The sequence below is a fragment of the Strix uralensis genome, chromosome 3 (genome assembly GCF_047716275.1).
Source record: "Strix uralensis isolate ZFMK-TIS-50842 chromosome 3, bStrUra1, whole genome shotgun sequence".
Taxonomy (NCBI): Eukaryota; Metazoa; Chordata; class Aves; order Strigiformes; family Strigidae; genus Strix; species Strix uralensis.
Genome location: NC_133974.1, coordinates 126026731 through 126051607, shown reverse-complemented (window position 1 = coordinate 126051607; position 24877 = coordinate 126026731). Strand labels below are relative to the sequence as shown.

The 24877-nt window shown below is 43.5% G+C and overlaps 1 protein-coding gene across 1 annotated transcript in view; it reads left to right on the top strand.

Annotated features, from left to right (window-relative positions):
- Positions 1 to 24877, top strand: part of SPRED2 (sprouty related EVH1 domain containing 2) — a 66196-nt gene that overhangs the window by 8659 nt on the left and 32660 nt on the right. The window lies entirely within an intron of this gene.

Below are 24877 nucleotides of genomic sequence, written 5' to 3'. Positions count from 1 at the left end.
CTCTGAGGGCTGAGAATAGAAAACATATCCAGGTGTTAATACGGGAGAGCTACTTTTTTTTGTTTTCCAGAAGTCAAAGGGATGCCATGAAGAGCTGCTGGAAGGCATCAGCAGAGCTGACGAGTAGACTCAGCTGCTGCTGCAGGGCTTCTGGGTCTTACAGGTTACTTACAGACAGTGCTGTTCTTAAAAATTACATAGAGTATCCCCCGGGCTAATTCAAAGCATGCTTGGAGTTTTTTCAGCTGTTTAACTTAGTTTTTGTTCAGTAGCACAATTCCCATAATGCTTGGACCTTTGCATCTCTCCATCGTTCGTCCACACTGCATGGGTGGGGGTGTGAGGACAGCAGCACGATGGAGAGATGAATGCCTAATTTTGCCTTAGATGCCCAGCGCAGTGGGTCCTCACAATGCCAGCAAGCTGAGAAATTAGCCCTCCTCTGCTGCCAGGTTGGCCGTTGAAGAGCTGCATGGGAGAGCACGTTGGTGAAAGCGGGGACTAGACCTGCCTTCTGCCGTCTTCTCCACGGTTTTGACACTGCAGCCGCCTTATTTGATTACATTTCCTAAAACCTCAGGTGCCCGATTCCTTAGCGCTGGTTTTGGGGTGTTTTTTTAGTTTCTAGTTTTTAACTTTATTAAAACCTACACTGCCTCAGTGGGGATGGAGAGCCAGGGTACAGCCACCCCGTTAGACCGCAGCGTAAATCCCTGTATTTCAGACCTTGTTACACTCCATGTATTTAAAGCCACTGATACTTCAGCGGAGCATGCTTGCGCTTTTTTTTAAATACTGGTGAAATTACAGCAAAAACTTTATCGCTGGAGATTTATAGCACTGCCAACATAATTCATCCTTGACTGAAACTTGGCATGGGAGGTGTTAAGCTGGTTGCAGCCCGTCATTGCTTTACATGTTGTTACTGGATGTATGTAGTTTTGTGGCTGTGAAGATAGGAAGGTTAGGAAATGGTATAGAGTTTTGTAAAATAGTAATTCCGATACTTGCGTTGCTTGAATGACCTTGTCTTTTAAAAAGGGATCTGATGTTTAGTTGAACTAGAGGAAAAACTTAGTGCAGAGTTTGTTTTCTGTGTTTATAAAACGAGAATAAAAGGCTACAGTACAATTAAACCACTAGAGCTGCTTCAGAGAAAAATTTCCTGTTTTTTTTCTCTGCAAGTATTTAGCATTTTGGTATTGTAATACTTCATGAAAGTCCAAATGTTGAACGGCTGGAAAGTTATTAAGCAATGCTAGAGATCAGCTTCTGCTTGTTGTCCAAAGGAAGTGAAATGTAGAGTTAGCTAGCTTGGTTAAAAAAAGTAAATGAAGGGAGTGATAGGAGAGGGGGAGAAAGGGGACTAAATGCATTTTAAAGATGCAGTTGAAAACCTAAACAGCATTATGTGTTATATAGATAAGGATAACTTGCAGATTTTTCTAGAAAAAAAAAAACATCAAGAAGAACTGTAATTTTCCTGTATCTTGTCCACCTTAGTGACTTGGATCTCAGTGACTGCTGAACCACAGGACTTCTTGTGAAGCATCTTTAGCCTCTGTACTTCTAAGGCACTGGGTATAAATACTGCAGGCAGGCAGGCTGGTGTGGAGAGGATCTGGAGGCAAACGGAGAGCACGGTCTCACAAATGCAGTCAGGAAGTTCTAGAAATACCCTTTATAAACACTACATCCTACAGGAAGAACCTTAAAGCCCAAATAAATCATTTCCCCCTATGCCTATGTATACATAAACTCTACTGGTTTGGAAGATCTTATCAGCTCAGCAATGTGCCTTTTTACAGTAGTTCCTAAAACAAGTTATATGATAAATATCAACTGGGTTTTTTTGAGCTGTTCATCAGGTCTGCCTGTGCTTTTATCAGTTATTAAAAAGTCGGCATCTCCCTCGCCATTACCAAGAAGTCATAAACCTTCCCAGGTCAGTTCATCTGGATAAGTGACCATTTTTGGTTAAAATCCTTCCAAACGCAGAGATGTGTGGATGGGCAGAGGCAGAAGGAGGGTGGGTGGTTTTATCTGCTCAACCTGATTGGGGAGGGGAGACTGCGTGTGTGTGTGTGTGTCTTCACCCACCTAAAAGTTGTACTTATATGTATGTGGTATCTGTAGCAATGATCAACGGACAGCAGATAAGGGGGAGGCAGAAATAGGCTTATTTTGATGCCTTGGATTGAATTCCAAAAGAATTTGTTGATCCTGGGATTGCCATGGCTGTCCTGCATGATGACACTGGGCTGGACGGTGTTAAAATATGTGTGCTTGCGGTACAGTGGTGTTTTTACCCAGCTTCTCTCCTTTGTTTGCACATTAAAAATCTTCATGTTTCTCTCCCAGTTTTATTATTAGGTCCCAGAAATGCTTGTGTACCCAGAGGCCCAGATCTAGCTGGGGTCTCCCAGTTCTTGGCTGTGGAGCAGTTGGTGTGCCTGTTGACCTCAGCCCTGCCGATCGTCCCCTAAGCGAGTGGTTAAGGAGCCCTTTGAAATCCAGCCTATGAATGAAAAAAAATTTTTGGCTTAACAGAGTCTGCCACCAACCACTCGTTTGGTTTGGTTCTGCATGCATGACTTCAAACAAGATCCTTGAAATGAATTTCCAGGGCGTGCAGAATAGCCCCCACCCCAAACTCCCATAAGCGACAAAAAAGACTGTTCCCTAAAGCGAGCAGCAGAGACCTACAAATTGAAAAACAAAAAGCCCCGTCTGAGGCATTTTTATCTTGGATGGTAAGGGTTTGTCTATGGAGCACTGAAATTTTGCAGTGCTTAGTGCCTCTGCACCCATGCACCTTTGTATTTTCTTGTTCAGGAAAGCTCTAGGTGAATTGTAAACGGTTAATTTGTTGATATAATTCGCTGTTCCGTACAAAAGTAATTAAAAAATATTTCTAACAGTTTTGTTGCTGGTGAGGGTGTTTGGGAGGGGTTTTTTTTTTTACCTTCTTCCCTTTACTATATCTCTAAGGAAGTGTGGGCTACCTTTATCAGAGTATTGGTGGAATAGCTTCCCCAGCCTTTCATAAGGTCGAATAAAAAAACAAACACTCCTCCTTATGGGAAGGAAGGGATGGGGAAAGAAGGGTGTTTGTGTACACTTTCCCATTCATGTTTTAAAAAGAAAAAATATAAACTTCTGGAGTTGGTGCCTTGTAACTCATGCGATTATAGGAGTTGAGAGTCGGAAGCTTAATTTGCTTTATCAGCGCTGACTTAAAGAAACAAAACTGAAGGGCAGTAGCAGTGAGCTGGAGACCACTTGCTGCTCTGGTTTTGCCTCTGTTGGACAAAATGCGCTCCAAGTTCTGCAGTGATTTAAGCAATAAAATCACTAGTTGTTTTTGCAAATCAGTTCTCTTTAGATTACAAATGTATCTAAGGTTTGTGTGTTGATTTGGGGTAAGGTGATACAGAAGAAAATGTATCCTTTGTTCCAGCACTTAAATTTTGGGATTTCAGTAAAGTGCATACCTTTTGTGCATACTTTGTATCAAGAAAAAACAGTTAAATGTTTCTAGACTATTTCCCTCTTCTGCTTCCTCTCTGCTGCAGGAATAGAAGGAATAATTTTTCATAAGACCATTTACCAGGTGGTGGTTCTGCACGAGTCTGGTACCCTTCTGAAAATCTCAACTGCAAGTAGTACTTCCCTATACGTGATTTAAGAAGGAAAAAGTTGCTCTGATCTCTGTGCTTTGGGCATGAATGGTAGAGATGGGACTGAAGCTGAGCATCGCTAGTTGGATCTTCTCCAGATGATCATCCACCTTGGGTCAGCGGTGGTGAGCCCTGGCTCCCTACTCATGGTGTAGATGTTTAAAGCAGCCAGGTGCCACGTTCATCCAACACTAAAGCAACCCCTGCCCTGTAAGCAAGGATGGAAAAACCCAGCTGCTTTGCAAGGCGTTTCTGGATCTGCTGTTTCTGACCAGTTGTCTGTGGAACAATTGGAGACAGTATATAACACGTGCTGTTTGTTGCAGTTAATGCTTTAAAGGACTCATCCAATAGACTTTCAGGGATCTTGCTGAAAACTGCTGCTGGCAGTTGCAGGGAACATGCCTGTGCCTGGAAGAGGTGGTCTCTACAGATGGTTAATGTTAGCTGGCCTTCAGCTATGAAACGAGCATTAAAGAGAGATCCTTCACATCCCCCCTCGTCTTTTTATGAAAGTGACAGTCCAGATATTAGGATGCATTAAAAAATTATTGGTAAATAGCTACCAATGTTGCTTTTGAGTACTGTTAGTACTGGATTTTTTTTGCAGTGTCTATGGAAGCAAACATTCCTGTGTGTAATGGGAGCAGTGGGGAGAGAAGGGAAGGATGTGATGGCAGGGAAATTTGTTGACTTAATTGGTGATGGGTCAGCAGAAAGAATACTAATGGTTTTTTGTCCTGATTCATTCCAGTTTGTGGTTTCATAAACTGCCACGATGTGAACATGGCCAGTTGGGTCACCCCTTGCTACAAGGGGCACGGGAAGGTGGTGACTGTATTTTTCTTAGAGCAGTAGAAGTAAATCTTCCTTATGTCTGCAGACAGTGTCTTCCAGTGTCAGATGGTGTGCATCTTCCTTGGCTTATTGTTCAGAGGTGTGTTTCTTATCAGGTACAGAGCACCTGGCTTTTTTTCTTACCCATTAAGCCTAGTATCATGTCTTTCTGGATTCTGGCAGAGTGCAGATGCACAGGAGGGTGGCAGAGTAGCAGAGGATGTGCTCTTGGCTACAACCCCAACCACTATTTTAAGTGTGTGTGCCGGAGGTTCATCCTCATTGCCTTGCTTGCTCGATGTCACCCAGATGCATGATGCCAGCGTAGCTTCAGGTGACTCCAGAGGTGCGACAGCAGTTGTATGCATTTGCTTGGCGGCGCCGAGTGGCCGTGATGTTTACAGGGAAGAACTCAATTCCACTTTCTTCCGTGAAGGCTGCAGCAGGGAGCACAAGGTCATACCGAGCCCCTGTTTGCAAAATAGCCCAAGAGAGGGGGGTGTTTTGGGTTTTGCAAGTTCCTTAATTGAAAAAGGCTCCCAACAACTAATACCCAACCCTCTTCTAAGCTGTTGTTTCCTTAGGTGGAAGAAATAAATGCTCAGTCCCTTTCCTCTACTTCTGCATGTGACTTTTGTCAGCAAGAAACTTCTGCTGCTCCCTGAACTTCTGAGTAAAACCAGCTCCTCAGGACAGAAAAGGGAAACTCCTTGAGAGCACTGTCCAGCGTTGAAATGCACTGTATAAAAGCACGTTTGTACATTTTGTTATGCAAAGGAATTCCTGGCCGTACCCAGCCCTAAGTAAATAGCCAAGGAGAGATGACTGAAGCATGACGGATGGCTGTGGTTGGCAAGGAAAGACGCACAGTGTGGAAGTCCACGGTGCAGAGCAAATGATAAAGGGAACCTTGCTGCATTTTACAGAAGTGGTGTTGTGTTAGGAGAAAACTGTCTGGTGCCTAAAGCTGTGCTCAAGGCTTCTTGCAACAAGTACAGAAAATGCAGAAAGGTTTTCTTCAATCGATAGGTAAATTTTCCTGTTACGTCATGCATTTCAAGCCACTTGGGAATGATAAGGCTTCATCAATGAAAGGAAGTAATCCATTGGGGTGTTTTTCTGATTTGATGTTTAGCTTCACATTCTGGACAGAAAAAACATCCGGAAGTTTAAAATCCTTTTCTAGAGGATGCACTATATCATATCCAGGAAGGTCCTACCTATAGATTGCCTGAGCTGCCCTTGCCCTATGTTGGTGAGGTGGCAGAAGACCAAGAAGGGTTTTCCTTGGATGGCTTCAATAGGTATGTGCCTGACTGAGCACCTGGTTCGGGCATCTCTTGCTGTATAATTCATAAAGGGGATTCAGAAACTCCCTTGACAGCAAAGGTAGATTTTTAAAACCCTGAGAAAACTTAAGACTGGAGAGAGGGGAAAATGTGGGTCATTGGAAGGTGGTGTGTTGCAGGGAACGTTGAATGCTGCTGTGCAAGAGTTTCTTTGCTTAATTGAATAAAAGAAGTTGAAAGGATTGTGCATGTTCACAGCTTGTGCACGTTCTTGGTATTTTATATTTCACTACTTCTGAAAACTGTAGACCTTAAATATGGGGAAGGAAATACCTAAAAGGTTAAATCCAGTCTCTGCATTTTCATTTTATTTTGGAACATCTCAAATATAGGAACCCTTTTGCAGGAATGTGGCTTTATCATTCATGATCTAGTTAAAATGCTAAATATACAAATCTCTTTTGTGCTTAAGGAAGATATTTGCTTCTGTATGTGGTAACTTCCCTCTACAGGATAGCCTTTATTTCTTATAAAGGTCAGAAGACTGTTACCATCTTCCCTTCGATCAAAGGTGTGCAGGCAGACATGGAAAAAGTATCTCTGAGATTGGTCTTTGTGGTTTTTTTGTTCAAAAACACACAATGACCTGACACAGGGATATGTAAACTTGTGAGAAACCTGTTTATGTAAGAAGGTATTTCCCATGTGTTTGGGGACCGGGAGGTGACTTGAAGATACACTCTCCTACCCAGGCGTGGCCAGCAGACTCTGCGAGGCCATGGCTTCAGTTGTAACAGCTCAAGGATGAGGTTTGTCATGGGCTCCCTCAGCGTATTGGTGCAGGCATGCATGGGAGCTTCAGGGCTTTGGGAGCTTCAGGGCTTTGGGAGCTTCAGGGCTTTGGGAGCTTCAGGGCTTTCTCCCCACGTTGCGTAGCACAGCAATCTTGGCTTACATTGTCTGTGGCTGTAGCTCTAGTTTTGTGAATGCTTTTTAGCATTTAGTGCTCCTCTATGTTATGGATCATGCATAAATTAGTCTGTCCGTGTCATGGAGCAGTACTGTGGCAGAGTGGATTTTTATTTTATTTTTATTTCTTTAGCTAGGCAGCGTACTGAACATGTTCTTCCTTTTGGCTAAATTTAAACCTTCTCCCCAGCCCAAGCTGCTCTCCCACCCTTGGACTTCCACTACGTGAGGCATGAGAGACATGCAGAGCACACCGTTGGTTGGCGAGATGTTTCAATTAACTATTAAATTCTTTAGCTTATGATATGACCTAATTAAGCTTGAAGAGCATGCTTGCCCCAGGTGGATAGAAAGCCTGCTTGAACAAGCATCGGGGCACTGAGCAAAAATTACTTCGTATCAAAGGAAAAGCACAATTTTAGCCCTACAAATCTAAATGGGATGTAGCAGCTTCAGCAGCCCATGGATGTGGGTTATTGCATTGCCAGCTGTTAGCAGGTTAAAGTTAATAAAACCTACTATGTGGAAACAGCGTGGGTACCACCAGGCTCACAAGAGCCGTCCGTGCCCATTTCACAGCAGCGTTTCAGGAAAACAAGCAAGGAGTCGCTTTGAGCTCGCAATGCCACTTGCTTGGCAGAGAGTCACGAGGAAGTCCCGAGCACTATCCAGGAGCAGGATTTTTGGAATAGTGCCCATACCATCCTCCATACCGGCAACAGCTGGTCATCATAGGCATGATGGGCATCTGGGGTCCCTGGCACCAGAGCTCAACCCTCCCTGTTGCTACCTTGGTTGGCAGGAGAGTCCACAGTCTGTTAAATGTCATGGAAATTTTTAAGCTGCTTGATTTTTTTAATTATTATTTTTTATTTTATTTATAATGTCATTGGCATGCATCACTGACTTACTGAAGTACCTGTGGACCTCAAACACTGGTTGTTTTAATGGATAAGGCAAAAATGCCACCTGCAGCCAGGGCTGTGCAAAGTCAAGAAGCCATGAGATGCCCCAGAAGAAGAGATGTTTGATGCTTTCAGCATCAGCTGGCTCACAGCTGTCCTTGTGCACTGCATGCTCTGTAACCAGGTCTGTCAAAGTTTGGAAAGCTGCTTTGGACAAGGCACCTATCATTTTATTGTAACTTTTTTGTTACTTTATACTATTTTTACATGCTTTGAAGAAAGGGACTTGAAGAGCCAATCTATGACTCCTGGAAACATCTCTTGGGTATTAGCAGAGAAGGGAGAAAAATAGACTGTTGTATTTTGCTAACTGGCTCACACTTGAAGAGCTACCTTAATGGCAGGAGTCAAAGTTTTGTATATTTGTGGAAGTATTGTCCAGGTTTTGTTGGTAACTCATCCTCCACCTTCGTCTAGAACAAAGGAGGAGTGAAGCCAGAATAACTGGGTGCCGATTCAGGGTTAAAATGACATTTGTGGGTGACATTTCAGGATGCAAAGCACAGGGAACCATGGCAAACGCAATATACGGGTGCAGCTTCTCACCACCACCTCACGTACTTAATTAGCCAGAGAGTGTGAACTTTAACAGTGCTCTTGATGGTGATTTCCTAGAAGCCAGTGCTCAAGGGCTCCATCTGTGTCTGTTGTTATCCCAATTTCTGCTTGTAATTGATGCGAGTTGTTTAATTACCGATACTGTCAGTTAACATGAGGAGCTGCGAGGTGGTGTAAAACATTTCGTCACGCAAAACCCTGGTACACTAACACACGTGGGAGACAAAAACAAAAATTAGAAAAGATTAACAGCTGGTGTACTTGGATCTGCAGTAATTCGGCAGGATTTTAATGTAAGTAATCACTTGAAAAGTGAATGTGAATTGGCGTAAGTCAGATGCCCTCTAGCAAGGCTGGCTGGCTCAGGTGGGCTTTTGATCACAGACCTTTGCTTATCCCTCATCACTGGGGACACGTCGATGTGTTCTTATGCCACTATAGTGGCATCGGCATTTCTCTAGACAGGAATAATTTGTGTGAACTGAAATTTTAAATTGTTTCAGAGTCAGATCTTTGTTTCTCTGATTTTACTGCAGTTTAATTGACCGTACTGTTGTTATAGTTGGTTGCTGTCCTAGTTGGTATGTACAAAACCAGAAAACATGTGGCTTGGTATATTCTGTGTCAGACAAATGGCAAATGCTTAATATTTGATACAATATGTAGATATTTGTATATTTATACAAATGTTCCATGCAGTAAGCATACAAATAGCATCTAGGTTTTCATTGTAGTTGTGGTAAGGTCAAATCCAAGTGGAAAGCTGCGTTAATAATACTGCACTTGGTGGGTTTTTTTAACATGGATAATTTTCCCCCCATAGTTGACTAATATCTGCTAACTAATGTGGAAATGTAATGATATTTCCTAAGTGATGAATGCCCTAGTTCAAAGGGATTGCTTCTAGTGGGCAAAAATAATTCAGCTATATATGGTACTAAAGAGAGAAGTGATGAGAACATGTTAGAAGCATAAATATTTAAACGTTTTTTTTCGGGTTAGGTTAAACTTAATTTCTGTACTGATGGCTTTCTTTGTGAATTCTGCAGACAGGTGTGAGCTTAATTCAGCTCTTAGGGTAGCATTCAGTACATGTGCACAGCATTGGTTGCAATGATCTCAATTTCTTGCAGGCTTTTGCAAGAAAGAGATGGAGAAGTTGCTTCAAAAAGTTCCTAGATGAGGACAAATTGATGTGGTGTCCCTATCCCCTCCCCTCCCCACTTCCTTTAATAGCAGAAGACCCCTGGGCAATGTTGTGCCTCAGCCTGACTCATGTAAGTAGGATAACTTATGTGTAAGACATCACACAAGTCCAAGGGCTCCTTGTGGTGCCACTGTGTGCTAGCACGAGACATTTCCAAGACAGAAGAAAAGGTTAGTGCCTCTGGACAAAGCACTGGTGTCTGTTCAGCTTTGGTGAGTTACGATGGTCTGAAAATGGTTGTGCCACCAAGTTGCTGCAAAAGTGGTGGTTGGCCTCAGCACATCCCCGCTGCATCCTTGGAGGGACTGTAGTTCACAGCGGTGGCTGTTTTATTTTCATTTGAACAAAAACCAAGGCAGGAGAGTCCAGAACAGCTTTTCCTGACAGTTTCTGTTTGGGGCAAACCCCTTCATTTCCAACAAGTACTACCTTGGTATTGAGTATCACAGTAGCTATACCAAAATACAAATCTGGAGGGAGCACCTTCATCCTGTGGCTGTAAGGGGAAATGCAACAACAAAATAACTTGATTTATTGGTATCACCTACAGCGCATTGTCCACACAGTGACAGCCCTTTCAGTGACTTGTAATGGCTTTAAATGAGGTGAAAACTAAATAACAATGTTGGCTAGGGAGACAGCTAATCCGTAATGTTCAGGATGGCCTCCCCGGACTGACAGCTCTGGGGACCTGGATGAGGAAACTCTCTGCAGCTGCTTTTGTATAGAGAATAGTGTGACCTGCAGATGGAGGCCTTTGCCGGTATCTTAAGCTTCAGAAAAACAAATATTCCCTCAAAATAACATAAAAAAATAAACTTCCACTTCTTCCTGTTTTTATAGTTCCCTTATTTCCTCAGTGTCATGGTTTTGTCTCCAGTACTGCAGATTATTAATCTTCAGAGGATCAGGACCTTCATAGAAGTATTTCCTGTACATGTTTATCTGTCTTTTTAACAAATTAGTATCTACTTGTTCGCTTCTGAATATTCCTGCAAATAATAGGAAACTCTTCCTCAGTAATAAGGCTTTTTGCTAGAAAAAATACCTAGATGAATCACTGCCAGGGGTTAAAGTACCTTTTATATGACTTGGTTGATGGCATCCTTCAGGACATCTGCAAGTAGCCCCAAATTCCAGAGGTCACTGTCTTTGTGTTGGTTTTGGCGAAGCATTGTTTCAGCTAAACTTCACTTATTTGGTTGTAAGTGCATCTGGAGGTCTCCTGTCCAACTGTTACCTAGACTTCTAGAAGAAGGATGTTGCCATGTCTAGAGCTTGTTTCGAGACGGCCATGGATTTCCACCTAATTTATTAGCACCATGAGCACTGGCCATTCGTCAACGGGGAAGTGCCTGTTTTCTACATCCAACTCTTGCATTGCCTTGGAGCAATCTTTTCAGCCACTACACTACTAACTTTTGTTACTTTTAGATAATGTCAGCTCAGTTTTTAAATACATGCATTAAATATGTGCATTTAAATATATTCTTCCTCAAACGTGCATGCATGCGTGTGGTAGGTGGGGTCTCAGCTCCCAAGCTCTCCATGGACTCGTTACAGCCTGAGCACATCTGCAGACTGAAACGAGGATGCAGTTTTTCCCTTTTGCGTCAAAATTGATGGTATGCATCACCCATGCATCTCCAAGGGAGAGTGCCGGATTGGAATGAGTAGCTGGCTTTCCACCTCGGCTTTCTATTTTGGATGGGGTTGTCATCATCCGACTCCGTCACTGAATTCACTGAAGCTGAGTCTGTTACGCCACCCATAACTCAATGCTCGTGCTGGCACTGCCTCGGGTTTCTGTGGCATGCGCTGGATTGTGTTGATACTCACAGTGTCTTTACAGCATTGGCGGGGTTGCTCCTTGAGGGCTGTCCCCACGGTGGAAGAAACATGGGTTGGGGACCTGCCTCCTCATGGTGCTAACATTAATAAAAAGGCACCCCTGGATGAAGAAGCGTCTTGCAGGTCCTTCAAGGCATAACCTTTTGAATTTCCCCTTGCCCCACCTTGCAAATTAAACTGGAAATAGCACTTGATCAGACTCAGAACGGCCAGGGGGGACGGGGGGTTCAGTTTGGTTTGGGTTGGGTTTTTTTGCAGACAACTTGACAACTTGTGATTTCCCATCACAGTGCGAGTTGTTTAGCAAAGCTTGTATTTGGTTTGCTTTTGGGCGATGCAGGCATATTTCTTCCCATTGCACATGGAAATGCTATCGCTGTTTTCTCTGAATATTAATTTCTAGCGGACAACAAGGTCTTGCAGGACAGTCTTGTCACGTCACGTTTCTGCTGCTGTCTTGTCTGGGAGCCAAAACATCCCGCCGGAGTGCTGGGTGCAGAACTGCCCTCCCTTTGCATGAATGCAGCAGAGACCCATCTTCAGACCAAGGCTCTTCCTTTCTAAAATTCCTCTTGCTCCAAGATATTAGTGGACGTAATGGCAGAGGCAGGTAAATCCTAAGCAAGGAAGTCAGAGACTCATAATATAACTGGATGAAACCGCCTTAAGAAAAATGAATTCCAAATTTGTAGATGGGGTGTGGAAGGATAAACATGCACCTCCTGTTGATTTTGCGTCCTTGGTAAACAGGAACTAAAACACCCTAGTTAAATCTGAGGGGAGGGGGGGAAAAAGCCATTTTGGATTGAGATAAACACTTGTGGTTCCATTATCATCCGCTGAACATGCGTAGAGTGGTTGTAACACAGCTTGAGACAGTGAAAAACAAGTGGGAAGTTGGAAAAAAAAAAAATCAGGGTATATCTTCTTCCTTCCTTCTAGACATAACCTTAATAATTTATTGGAGGTGGGCAACGTATAGTATAGATGGGGCTTTGTCCAAAGACAAAAAGTAAATGCTTTCTTCTCACAGATCTCCAACAAGAAGATAGTGTTGCTTTTCTTCAGTAATCATTTTTTGATGTTTTTAAGCAGAGTGTCATGGCCTGTTAAATGAATGGACTTGCATAAGCTGTTACTAGATATTTTCTAAGCTTAGTAGCTTTTTTGTTTTGTGTGTGGCCTTGTTCTTCTGGTATTCCCCGATAAACCCAGAAGATTTGAGGTTGCAGCTCCTCGCTGACAGAGTGCACCAAAAACCCCGATGGGAACAAGGATGAGAAGCTCCTTCACCATCTACCTTCAGATATGCCAGAGGGCTCTGGCAGTCCCTAGGCAGATGTACCCAAAACTTAACCTTTTTTGAAGGAATTGGCGTGAAAGCACGGCCATGCAGTGTGTTGAACAGCTCATCCTCACCCATGAGAATATAGGATGACCCCGAGGTGATCTCCCCTGATTGACTTCTCTGCCCTACGCAAACAAAATTGCTCTTGCCAGTGATACATTCAGCAGGCACTTCACGCCACTGTATCTTCTAGCATTTAAAAGATCTGCCTACTAGAACGGAGCGCAGGAAATATAAGCTGTTAAATGCAAAGGACACTTGTGACTGGGTGAAGGACTCTGGTAGGAAGAGACGCAACTGCCTGCAGCTTGAGGAAACGCTTGTTTGTTTGTGCTTTTTCCAAAGCCCTTCAGCTTTGCAAGGGAAGCCAGGGCAGAGATGTAAACAGGAAAGCTGGCTGCAGGGAGAACAAAGTAGAGGTTGGGAGATGCACACAGTTGGCTGGAGGAAACTGAAGGTATTAGTGAGAAACCTCTGGCTGCTATAGGATGTAAATAATAACATCAGAAAGCTGAATAATTGTTAATGCTGGATGCCCTGATACAGGGCAGGCATGGCAAAGCTTGAAGTACTCTATGCAGGAGGGGAAACCTGCCCCATATCATTTCTGTACTTCAAAAGAGGCAGGCTGTGGATCACTATTCTAAACGAACAATAAAATAATTCCCATGCTACTGGAGATGAAAGCAGCATCATAAGCATTAACCACCTTCCTTTAAGTCAATAAAATAGCAGCTTGTTCCCACAAGTACTGGAGAGCCAGACAAGGTACATTTTAAGGGCAAGATAATGTTTTACTAACGCTTACAGAGAAGCAGAGTGATCTTGAAAATTTAAGCTGACTGACTTAAGTCAAACCCCAGCAAAACAGAGAATTGAGTGAAAGGACATGCAGTCAACGTCAGCTTGAGTGTATGAACTTGGAGCTGGTCAATATGGTTTTATGGAAGTTTTCAGTGGATTTAGAAATCCAGGTTGGTAAAGGTTTTGTGGTGCTTGCCTCCTGATCTGCTGTACCTTGCTGCCTTTGCAGGTGCTTTGAGCATGGAGTGTTGAGTCCTGGCATAAGGGCTTTTGCGAGAGATAGCGCCAACCCTCAGAAAAAGCAGCAAAGATGTTTTAAAATCTAGAAAGAAGAAATCAGTGAAGACAAGAAACTGGATATACGTGGCCTGGGGTATACATAATTAGTCTGAGTGTACTTGCATGGAAAAGATTTTTGTCCTACAGAAAGGGAAAGCAAAGATGCAGTGGTTAGAAGTTAAAAGATTCACACTTAAAAAAAAATACGTATTTTTTTTAGGGATGTTGTGGATTCTTCATCACTTGAGATCTTATGCAGTAAAGCATCTATTATACTAAGCAGTCTAGATTAAGGCTGAAATGAAACAAAAGTTTGATTTAGAAACAACCAGCAAAGTCAAGCTCTTCAACCTGTGTTGTGAGCGATCAGTTTTCTCGGGGGATCAGAGGTGTGAATCCATTCGTGGCAGTGATTGATCTTGGCTCACAGAGGCAAGGAGCTCTTCAGGCAGATGACGTGAAAGAAGTGGTTGAGCTCTGCCGTCTGGCCAGTCTAGGAGATACCGATACTGGTGCAAGAAAAATGCAAATTCGGATGCAAACTGTGGAGAGGCAGGACATCAAAAGCACCTCTCCTTTGAGCTAAGTATTTAAACACAAAAAAAGGGGGAGGAGGAAGGTCTTTTCTTTTTTTACTAGCTTTTTTTAACTGTTTTTTTAATCAAGAAAATGAAAATTTTCAGTCTGCTCTGTGATGATCAAGTCTGTGTCACACAAGTAAGCAAAGTACAGGGTTAGATTTCCTGGAGTGTATTACAGCTGTTTGTCCAGGTATCAATTAGGAGCTATGGAGGAAGGGTTTAATTAGAAGAAAAGCACATGAGGCTTTTCCGGTGTGGAGGAGCTCAGTGCATGTCATTTGTGTAACCTCTTTTCTGGTCATGGATGTTTATTTGGAGTAGAGTAAGACGCTCTCAGCAGTTTTCCTTTGATCTGTCTGCAGGAAAATTAAACCCACATGGCCTCCACCCAGAACCTTTCTGTGTCCTGGATGGAAATACCCATCTATGCCGGGGTTGATTTTTATTGTCATCCTTATGTACAAAGGTCCATTCATCTATGAGAATGACGTGTCTGTCCAAGGCCTAAGCTTTAAAGCACCGAGAAAAGAAAAATGGTTATTGCAAGCTGTCAAGTCACCTGGAGATGGACTTTTTAAACAGATACATGAAGAGTTGCCTTGGTTTGCATAGTTTGAAATGACAAAGAAATGCTGCTCAAACTTGCCGTGTTCATTTAGTATCCCTAATTTTATAAATAGGTGTGCCTTTTCTAGGACCTGGGATTGTACTATGTGTAATGATCTGGTGCCAAAGGGACAGCCTGCACTAGTCCAGCTGGGATGGTGGCCTCCCAGCCTGGGCCCTGAGCTGCAAATCAATTGCTGTTGGGCATTAATGCAAGGTGCTCCCACAGTCCAGAACCAACTGCAAAAAGGAAAAGGGACGAATCCTTTCTGTTTTGGATCAGATGATGTCTACAAAAAAATAAATATACTGCAGCTTTCCCCTTTCCTTAGTTTTATTGGAGTACTCGGGTGTATTTGTGTTAGGAAAGCATCATGCTCAGTGATGCTTAACTTCCAAGCGAAGTCTATATTGAGAAATGCATAAGCAGAAACATTGTAGATTCATGGAGTGGTTTGGGTTGGAAGGAACCTTAAAGCTCATCTGGTTCCAACCCCCTGCCACAGGCAGGGACACCTTCCACTAGCCCAGGTTGCCCAAAGCCCCGTCCAACCTGGCCTTGAACACTGCCAGGGAGGGGGCAGCCACAGCTTCTCTGGGCAACATGTTCCAGTGTCTCACCACCCTCATAGTGAAGAATTTCTTCCTTACCTAATCTAAATCCACCCTCTTTCAGTTTAAAACCAGCTCCCTTTGTCCTGTCCCTACACTCCCTGATAAAGAGTCCCTCCCCACCTTTCCTGTAGCCACCTTTAAGTACTGGAAGGCTGCTAGAAGGTCTCCCTGGAGCCTTCTCCAGGCTGAACACCCCCAACTCTCTCAGCCTGTCCTCACAGGGGAGGTGCTCCAGCCCCCCGATCATCTTTGTGGCCTCCCCTGGACCTACTTGAGCAGGTTCATGTGTTTCTTATGTTGGGGACCCCAGAGCTGGACACAGCACTGCAGGTGAGGTCTCACAAGAGTGGAGTAGAGGGGGAGAATCCCCTCCCTTGACCTGCTGACCACGCTTCTCTTGGTGTGTGGTGACCAGAATCAAGCTGTGACCGGAACTGGTCCCGCATGGGCTTTTATGGACCATCTATCCCCCAGCAGACTGCTCAACTCCTGAAGCGCTGTACAGCTGTACTTTTAATAGTACCTTACTTTTGTGCTGGCAGAGGTGTGCAGAATGGGAGAGCCTTATTCCAGTTTCATGGAAAATAGGGAAAGTGTGGTAATGGTAGGTGGGGAGGAGCATTTAGTGCTCCTGAATGTTCAGCAGCCCCAAGCACATCATAACAAGTTTAAAGTCATTTCTAAGGATCGACTTTTCTGCCCTTTTTCCTATTTCTGCTATACTTAAGAGCTCTTCCCTGCAATATGACTCGAACTGAATGCTGTATTCAAGAAAACTTTGTGGGCAACACAGACAGCATGAATGAAATGGGTGTCTGTGAAGTGCTGGATAAAAAGCTGCACTGACCATGTCTAGAAGGTCTTTTGTTTGGGTTTTTTAAAATTAAAACAAAAATGGAGAAAACCAACCTTCTTTACCCCTCACAAGGCACAGTAGGCAATGTTTAGGCAATATTGCTATAGCAAATTTTGAATGCTGTACCGAAGGTAGGTTCCCAGGTGATGAGACATTATATGTTTCAGAGTGTCCTATACGGGCCTGGGACTGCAGATCACTCGGGAGCCTACGCTGCACTGAAATTATGTGCTGAAACATCTTTTTGCCTGGTTCACAAGCTGTGAGAGCTTGGTCCTGTGCGCTGTGTTCATGCTGTGCTGCAGAAGTTCAGCCCGTTAATACAACCAGCATTAACAAGGCGACTCAATATCATTGTCTTAATCACAAATACTTCAGCAGCTACCGTGAAAATGGGCTCCTCTTGCTCCAACCACAGTCTCAGCTCTTTGAACCGTGCTTGTAGTTGGCCAGCAGGCAGCGGGAAACGGATCCACCGCCTTGTTGGCTCTCCAGTTGCAATGTTTATTTTAGATTTCTAATAGCAAAACCCAGTGGCAGGATGCATCCCGCTGGAAACTGGGGAAAGTGTTCATGTGTTAGAGCAGCAGCTCATCAGTCCCAAGCTAGGAAATGCACAAAAGCTTTGGAGGATATTTCACTGTAGCACCAAGATAGCAGGGATGGGTGTGCAAAGATTGAGTGGATAGGGCAGTATTTAAGGGGAAAAATAATAATAGTTAAAAAATGCAGCAGCATTGCCAACCCTGGAGCTGAGGTTTGCTAGCTTAGCCTTAAGTTTAAAGAACATTTGCAAAAACAAGAACCCAACCAGTGATTCAGCTGATGCTCACAATTATCTGGTGAGTTGATATCCGCCTCCCTTCAGAGAAAACCCTTGGTAGCAGGGCTTGAAGCCAACTCAATTAGGTGGTGGTGCTTCTTCTTGACGGATACAACAACTTGGTGTAGACTGAAGGCCAGGGCTTTATTTGGATCCAGATGGATTGAGCATGCTGTAACGTTTATAACAGCTTTTTTGTGTCTTGCATTTTCACACACAGAGCGTTTCTCCTTACCTGCCCCTGATTCCAGCACACCAGCAAACAGGAGACTTTGTGAAAATACCCGGGTCATGGCTCAACCCAGCCACGTGAGCTGAGAGCTACCCTGCAGCAGCTGCAAAACTGTGTTAGCTTTACAGCGTGATGGCTTTTCCGTGTAAACCCATCTTTTGACCTGTAATGCTGGAATCATGTGTTAATGCTGCTCCTTCGTAAGCTGCCTCATGTCAGTGCTCAGTCCCAAGTCCTGCTGTGTGTTGTGCCTTGAGTTTCTAAGAGGACCGGTCGTGGGCTGGTCTGTGGAGCAGGGGAAGGCAAGAAAACAGGGAAGCTTTGGGGAAATGTAACAGCTCAAGCTGCTGTTTCAAAAACATGATTACAACACAACTTATTCAAAGATAGTTTTGTCTTACATTGGGAGGCTAATTTCATCTTCCCCTGTCCCTCGGGAGAAAAACTTTAGAAACTGGAATTGCAGCAAAAAGAGCCAGGCATCTTTCTTTAATTTTTCTGGCTGACATTGCTTTGGACTTGTGTGCTGACTTCTTGCCGGAGACAGCTGAGGACAGAGCTGATGGGTGCTGTGTTAAGTGTTTGAGGGTAAAAGCAGTGCTGCTGCAGAGCTTGAAGAAGAAGGCAAGGCAGCAAATCCTGGTGCGTCAGGGTAGGTCGAGTTGTGGACTGGGGATGTGCAATTAAAATTTTTTTTAAAAATACTTTTTTTTTTTAATTACTTAGATGGCACAATGCTCTGACTGGCTAATGAGTTACCCAGTGGTTGCAAATGCACTTCTACCAAAACGGAGTACCCTTTGACAATTAAATTAAGGACCTTTTTGTGATGTATATTGAAATTGGGTAAACATAGCTTCACCTCATCCCACTATAACAAACTTAAAATGCTGCCTGTGGCCTTCAGCATGGCTTTGGGCTGTAGCTTGATTCCAGTGTCATGACAAAATCTAGCCAAGCTGTGAATAGGTACCTGCAACTGCACCTGCACAGGTCCTCGCTGGATGCTGGAGAGAAGCAACGAACAAATGCTTCTGTCCTTGTGACTCAGGATGTCCTCAGCATCCTCTGTGCAGCCTGGTGTCTGCGCGCTGAAACTGGGTTCAAGCCTCGGTGGTGTTGAGCTTGGTGTTTCTGTGGTCCAAGCTTGAAGTTTTCAAGAGCGTGTGTGACTTTAGGTTGTTATGTCTGTAAAATGGGGATGCAGCTTTCCTAAAGGATGCTTTCAGGCAGCATCACCTCGGCTGCTGTTCTACATCCTGGGAAGAAGGGATTTTTGCCCCAAATCAAGGTTAAAACAGTTTGGATTAAGGAAGGCAGAATCAGCTGAGCCTGGAAACACTTAAATTAGCTTTCTTCCCGGCTCCTGCCTAATCATCAGTGTAGATTAGTTCAGAAACCGGGGAAGTATTTTTAGCAGCTGCTTTCAGAGCCCCAATGTCACAATTTTTATTCTTGTCGCTGGTGCCAAGGCGGTTCTTGAGCAACATTTCTGCTTTAAAAAAATTAGAGGGCATTTAGGGATGATCATATAACTTTGGGAGGGGGACACACTGGCTGAGCGAGGAGTTAAAGCTGTTATGAAAGTTTTTGAGTAGCAAGAGAACGCTTGAGACCAGCTGCCTGAAATGAAGCTCGTGCGTTGGGGTGTTGCTGTGTTGGCATTTTGGTTGTGTGGGCTGCCTGCAAAGGTATAGTATACCTATATATATCTATATATAGTATACCTATAGCTGATATTTATAAATACTGACTTGTTGCAAACTGGAAGTATTTAAAATCCTGTTAAAAGCTGCGATGGAGATAGGCACGTCGGGAGGCTGAGTGCTTCCCCCAAGGCTGTTGAGTTGTTTGGACTGTTGGTCCCAGCGCTGCGTTAGCAGCTTTTGGGGAATAAAGCGCAGCCGGGGTTACCGGAGATGACGCCTGCTTTCAACTTTGGACCTGTTTGCAGTCCTGGGTGCGCGGGCGACGCGCCTGCCGGTCTGCTGCAGCGTTTGCTCCGTCAGCCACTGCTGAACGCCCCCATTATTAGTTTATGGCGGTTGTATCATAATTATTTTATTTTTTTTCCAGCCTATAACCGGGGTGGGGAAGCAAGGATCTTTGGTCGGTGCGTGCGCTTGTGCTCTCGGAGTGGGGAGGATGTTGCGAATGAGTAATGGTCGGGCCAGGGCTGTAATACGCAGAATACCTCTGGGATGACTCACGCGGTACAATGCAGCACATCCCTCAAGGAGACTGAATCACGCATGGGGGGAAGCCGCTCGCTCGCTCGGCAGCAGCCAGCTGGGACGGGGGGCAGCCAGCGCCGGTCGGGAGGCTGGTAGTGGCAATGATGGTAAAACGGAGCAATCGGGGTGTAAAATGTAGAGGAAATGGCATCCCCCAGCAGGTATGTGTGTGTGTTCTCGCGGTGTATAATTTCATATTTTTTACTCTTGCTTTTTTCCTCCACCTGCCCCCACAGCCTTTCTGAATCTTTTCTAAATCAGCGTATAATTTATCAGTGAATATGTATGACTTCTTCTGTGAAACACGCGCTTTCTTTTATGGTTATATATACATTTTTTTCAGAAGTAATGGTTTCATGTGCGCCCTCTCAAATACTGAGAGGAAAATAGATGCTGCCTGGGAAGCTGCTGCCCTTGATGTCCCTCTCCATGGACACTTTGTGGATGGGGGGGGGGTTAAAGAGAGGTGGAAAGCAAACTCGGTGTGCATGCTGGTTTTGATGTGGTTAAGAATGTCTTCTTTTATTCTATTTTTTTTTAAACGCGTTTACACAGGAAAAGATAAAAACATTTTAGACCATAGTTATCTTGCTTATTCCCTGCCCCCTCATCTGAAATAGATTCAGCTGGAATTGAGTCACAGAATTTTTTTTTATGTTTGCAAAATATTGTTGTCTAGCCTTTGTAGTTGTATCGTTCGTGTCATGAAGGATGTTTACAGGGGGATAAATATAGTTGCATTCTCCACTCATCAAAATGGAGGAGAGTGGGGGAAAATGCAAACCACTTGGGTTGAGCAAAGGGTTTTGGTGGTTTTTTTCTTTGCTTTGTACACTTCAGATTTTTCAGAAATACAGTGTATGTGTATACATAATAATTTATTTTTATGTCCTGGAGTATCATTGATTCTGTAGCTGAAGATAAACATGCCTTGCATTATTTTCACTCAAACTGTAATATGGCTGCATTAGGATGGGTGGCACTTAATCTGAAAAATGTGATGTTATATGGGAGTAATGGGATACCTCGTCTGGCTGACACCTTTGGTGTCATCGTGGGCATCACAGCGGTCTACAGCGTGACAGCAAAAACTCATTGGATGGGGAAGAGGGTCACGTGGAACAGCGTCGTCTTGTGAATTGAATAGATTTCTCCATTACATTCCTCTGTAAGTTTTGGCGAGCGCTATCAAATCTCTAGTTTCATTTTACAAAATAAGGAGGGTGATAAAACTTAGAAAGCTGCAATACAGCTGCTGTGATGGTTAGTCTTCTTATTTTTGCTAAATACCAGCATTCATTAGCTAACAGGGTAACAGTGACAGAGTATGGTCAGTATATGTTAGAAAAAACATTGGGGTAGAACTTGGTTGTGGCTTTTTTTCAGGAGGGGTGGAGTGGGAAATCAATTCAGGATGCAGATCTCCTGCAACTACCTGTTTGGCTGGCTAAGCTTTTATGCGATTTTTGCTTATCTGGCGTGCGATATAAAACAAATACCATCTGTCATGCAATAACAACTTCCTTTCTCATTACAGTAAATGATAGTACTAATTAGCTTTCCTTGAAATCTGTTAATATTTTGTACCCTTGCACAAAAATAGAAGGACTTGAGTGTGCAACTCTTGCCTGTACTGCATGCCGGCTTCATGAGCTGCTGCAGGGTAAATTATTTAAATTCATTATTTTATTAAACTGTTTGGGTTTTTTTATTTTGCTGCTCCATACAACTTTCCAAGACATACTGATATGTGCTGCTGTAATGATTTATTGCAGAATTGATCCATTAAACATTTTTGAAGAAAATTTTTTTTGCCGGTTTTTTTTGTTTGGGTTTTTTTTTTTTAATAAACAGCAAACCTCTAACTTGCAATCACTGACAAAAGAGTCACCATGCAAAGCTGAGAGGAGGCTGGTCCTGAAGTAATTCATTCTCCAGTAAGAAGGATGTTCACTGTGTTTTTTTGAAGAGGTTTTATTAAATGGTTGCTCATTAAAAGTTTCGTTGTTGGCGTGCATCTCAGTGGTGTTGTGGCTGTCTCTTAGAAAAAGATACTTTTGGGGGTGTTTTTCTAACAACTTTTGCAGCGGGTTTTGGTAGCTCTAACACAGTTTCAGCAATATATTACATAAATGCTTCAGTGCGGCCACGAGGGTTAAATTAATCTGCCCCTGATGCAGTTAAACTTTCATTTTAACTCAATATTGTTTGTGTATTAAGCTAATTTCTGAGAATAGCCTTTAAAATCTGTGTGCTTGAGCTGTGTTGGTGGATCTTCGCTTGCCTGTCAGCATGTTTGCAAGCCTGCTTTTTTCCCCTGAAAAGCCACTTACTGGTTGGTTTGGGGTTTTGCCCACATGTACGGCACTTTGTGGGGATCACCAGACAAGCCTAGTGCAGGAGGAGAGGTTATGCTGGCCAAGAAACCCATCTAGCCTGTGCAGGACCCTGTCTTCAGCAGAAAATTGCTCTTGTCCCCTAGTTTGGTGCAGCCAAATTAGTTGGGACGTTGCATTGTAAAAATGTGCTGTGTTACTCTCACAGCAGAAACCAATGCTTTTGTGTGTGTCATTTAAAAAAAAAAACACCAAAACCCAGAAAAATTTTATATATATATATATATAAAAGAAAGGAATATATATAAAAGAAAATTTGCATAGCTACCTTATGTCTATTATGTATATATATAAAAATATATATTAAAACTAGTTTTTCACGTACTTCCCGGAAGGATCTAAAATAATTATGGGATTATGAAATCCTATTGGAGTGATTTAGGATAGAGCTGTTTCTTGTAAACTCAATAAAATCAGCCTTAAATGTTTAACAAACATTTTGGTGAAAGGGTTCTTTTGTTCATCGTCGCCTCGGTGTTTAAGGGAGTTGTGGAGGCGGGCAGCTGGATTGTTGCAGGTGTCTTGGTTTTTTTGAGAAGTCCTTTTCCTTCTGAAAGAACAAACAAACAAAACTGCTGTTAATCTTTTCCTACTGAGGATTTTCGGATGGGCTACAGTGCTGGAAGCAAACCCAAGCACTGGCCATGGAGGACCAGGCCCCTCTTTATTCTGCCTTTGGGGTTGCTCTAGACACAGAAAGGCATCAAGGAATGAAAAATTGCAGTCAAAAGGTGGTACTCTGGGCTTGCTTCAACCTCCTGGAGCCGTGTTCCTTGCATGAGGCCATGTGTCCTATGGGAAGACAAGCTTTTGAGGGTCAAAGGCATATGAGCCTTTGAGCATCCCTGCCACATCCAGGACCCTCTCAGTCCCATCGGAGCTATCACCCTGCTGGGTTGGGTTTTTTGCTGCCCACAAGATTTTGAGCAGCACTCAGCCAGCAGGAAAACCCCCAGCATTGAGTGATCTTTGTGCAGAACTACTCCTCTGGGATGCTTTATGGGACGTGCAGGTTAGGACTGTGCGTGTCTTAAAACTTACCAGCGGTGATCCCCAAATTCTGCACGAGCACTTCTTCGGCGCAGGATGTTCCTCCTCTACCATCTGCGCTGCTGCAGCTAACAGTGTTCTTGGAGTTAATATTTTTTTCCCCTTTTCGCCCCTGAAATGGTCAGCATACAAGCTGAACACGTGCTGCCAAACTCTGTTCAGCAGCCAGGCATGAATTGGGAAGTTGGAAGGGAAAACTCCTTTCCGTTTTCAGAGGAAAGCTGGGAGGAAATGCTAAATGCCAACAAAGTTTTCTCATTTTGTTGAGACAGAGAAGTGTCCTGAAATTGAGCTTGTAAGGTTAATATTGGTTTAAGATGAAGTGCCCTAGGACAGGCACATTGCAGGACTCGGCCAGCATCTCTGGAGCAAGACATGTGGAGCTTGAACTCTCTTGTATTGACTCCAACCAGGTGGAAACCAAAATTTTTCAGATGCCTTTTTATTCTAGCAGTACTGGATTTGAAAGACAGAAAAATACAGGTTGCAAATTTATCATACTAGAGGTGGGTTGCAGATACAGTGGTTCTGTGTTCCTGGTGTGATGCAGAGGTGAAGACAAGGAGGACTTTTGGGAGGTTTTCCATGGTTTTCTGCAGGCTCCATTTTAACATTGGATCTGACCAGAGCAGTGCAGGGGGTGCTTTTTCATGCTGATACATAATGAAAAAGCTTCAAACCTACTAGAAATCTAAATGGTATCAAAATACCAACTTTATTTTGCTGTGGCTCCGTGCACTCAGAAGTTTTCTTTCTAACAAAGTGGTGAGTTAGGGTTTTGAAGAAGAAAATGCTGGTATTTCACCCTTGCTAGAAGGTTCATGAACCAAACATCAGGTCAAGAAAGTGGGACTCCAAAATCAGCAGTTTTTCATAACTTCCATCAAAATGCTGCTGCTTCCTGGCTGTGGGGTGAACTCTGGAGAGGATCCTTGCAATATAATTTGCAGCGATCACCTGGGCAGAATGGGATGACTTTAACTCCAGTTGTCAGAGTTGCTGGGGCAGGGACAGAGGGCAAAGTAAGAGCACCATGAAATACATCCAGCGCAGCCAAAGACAGGTTATGCCCCAGTAATCGTAAAGTTAAATTTGCATGGATCCATTTTAAGCGCCCCGTGTCTGCGGTTCAGTTCAGCTGAACAGTCCGACCTTGGCAGCTGTTGCATTCTCAGCCTCTTGCTGTCCTTTTGGCTCTTCCCTGAAATCTGGGATCTGGGAACACTGATGCATTAAAGACAGCAGTCCGTAATTTTGAAACCCATTATATGCAATTACCTTTCTTTCTGAGACCTGAATCTCTCCTGGCCTTGTAAGCTGCAAGGTTGAGAAGGGAGGAAAACACTGAAATGCTATATGGCTGTTTTTGCATGGAAGTTTTTAAGTTTTTTGGTCAACTAGTCTGGCTAGAGGGAAAAATATTATTGAATTATGGAAGGTGTCTGGGAAGTGTTTTAGATGCTAAATGTGACTCAAAGAAAAGTAGTAGATAAAAAATACTTTTTTTTTTTTCTTTTCCCCTTGGGATTTTTAGACATCTCAGATGGTATTTGCAGTTGCTGCATTTGAAGCAAAGTGGATAAGAAGAGTGGAAGGGAGCTGTGGATTTTCACCTTCCTCTTGCAAAGACACTGTCAAAATTAAAGCCTTAACTAACAAAGGAACTATTTGCTGTTTAGTCCTGGATGCAGGATTGT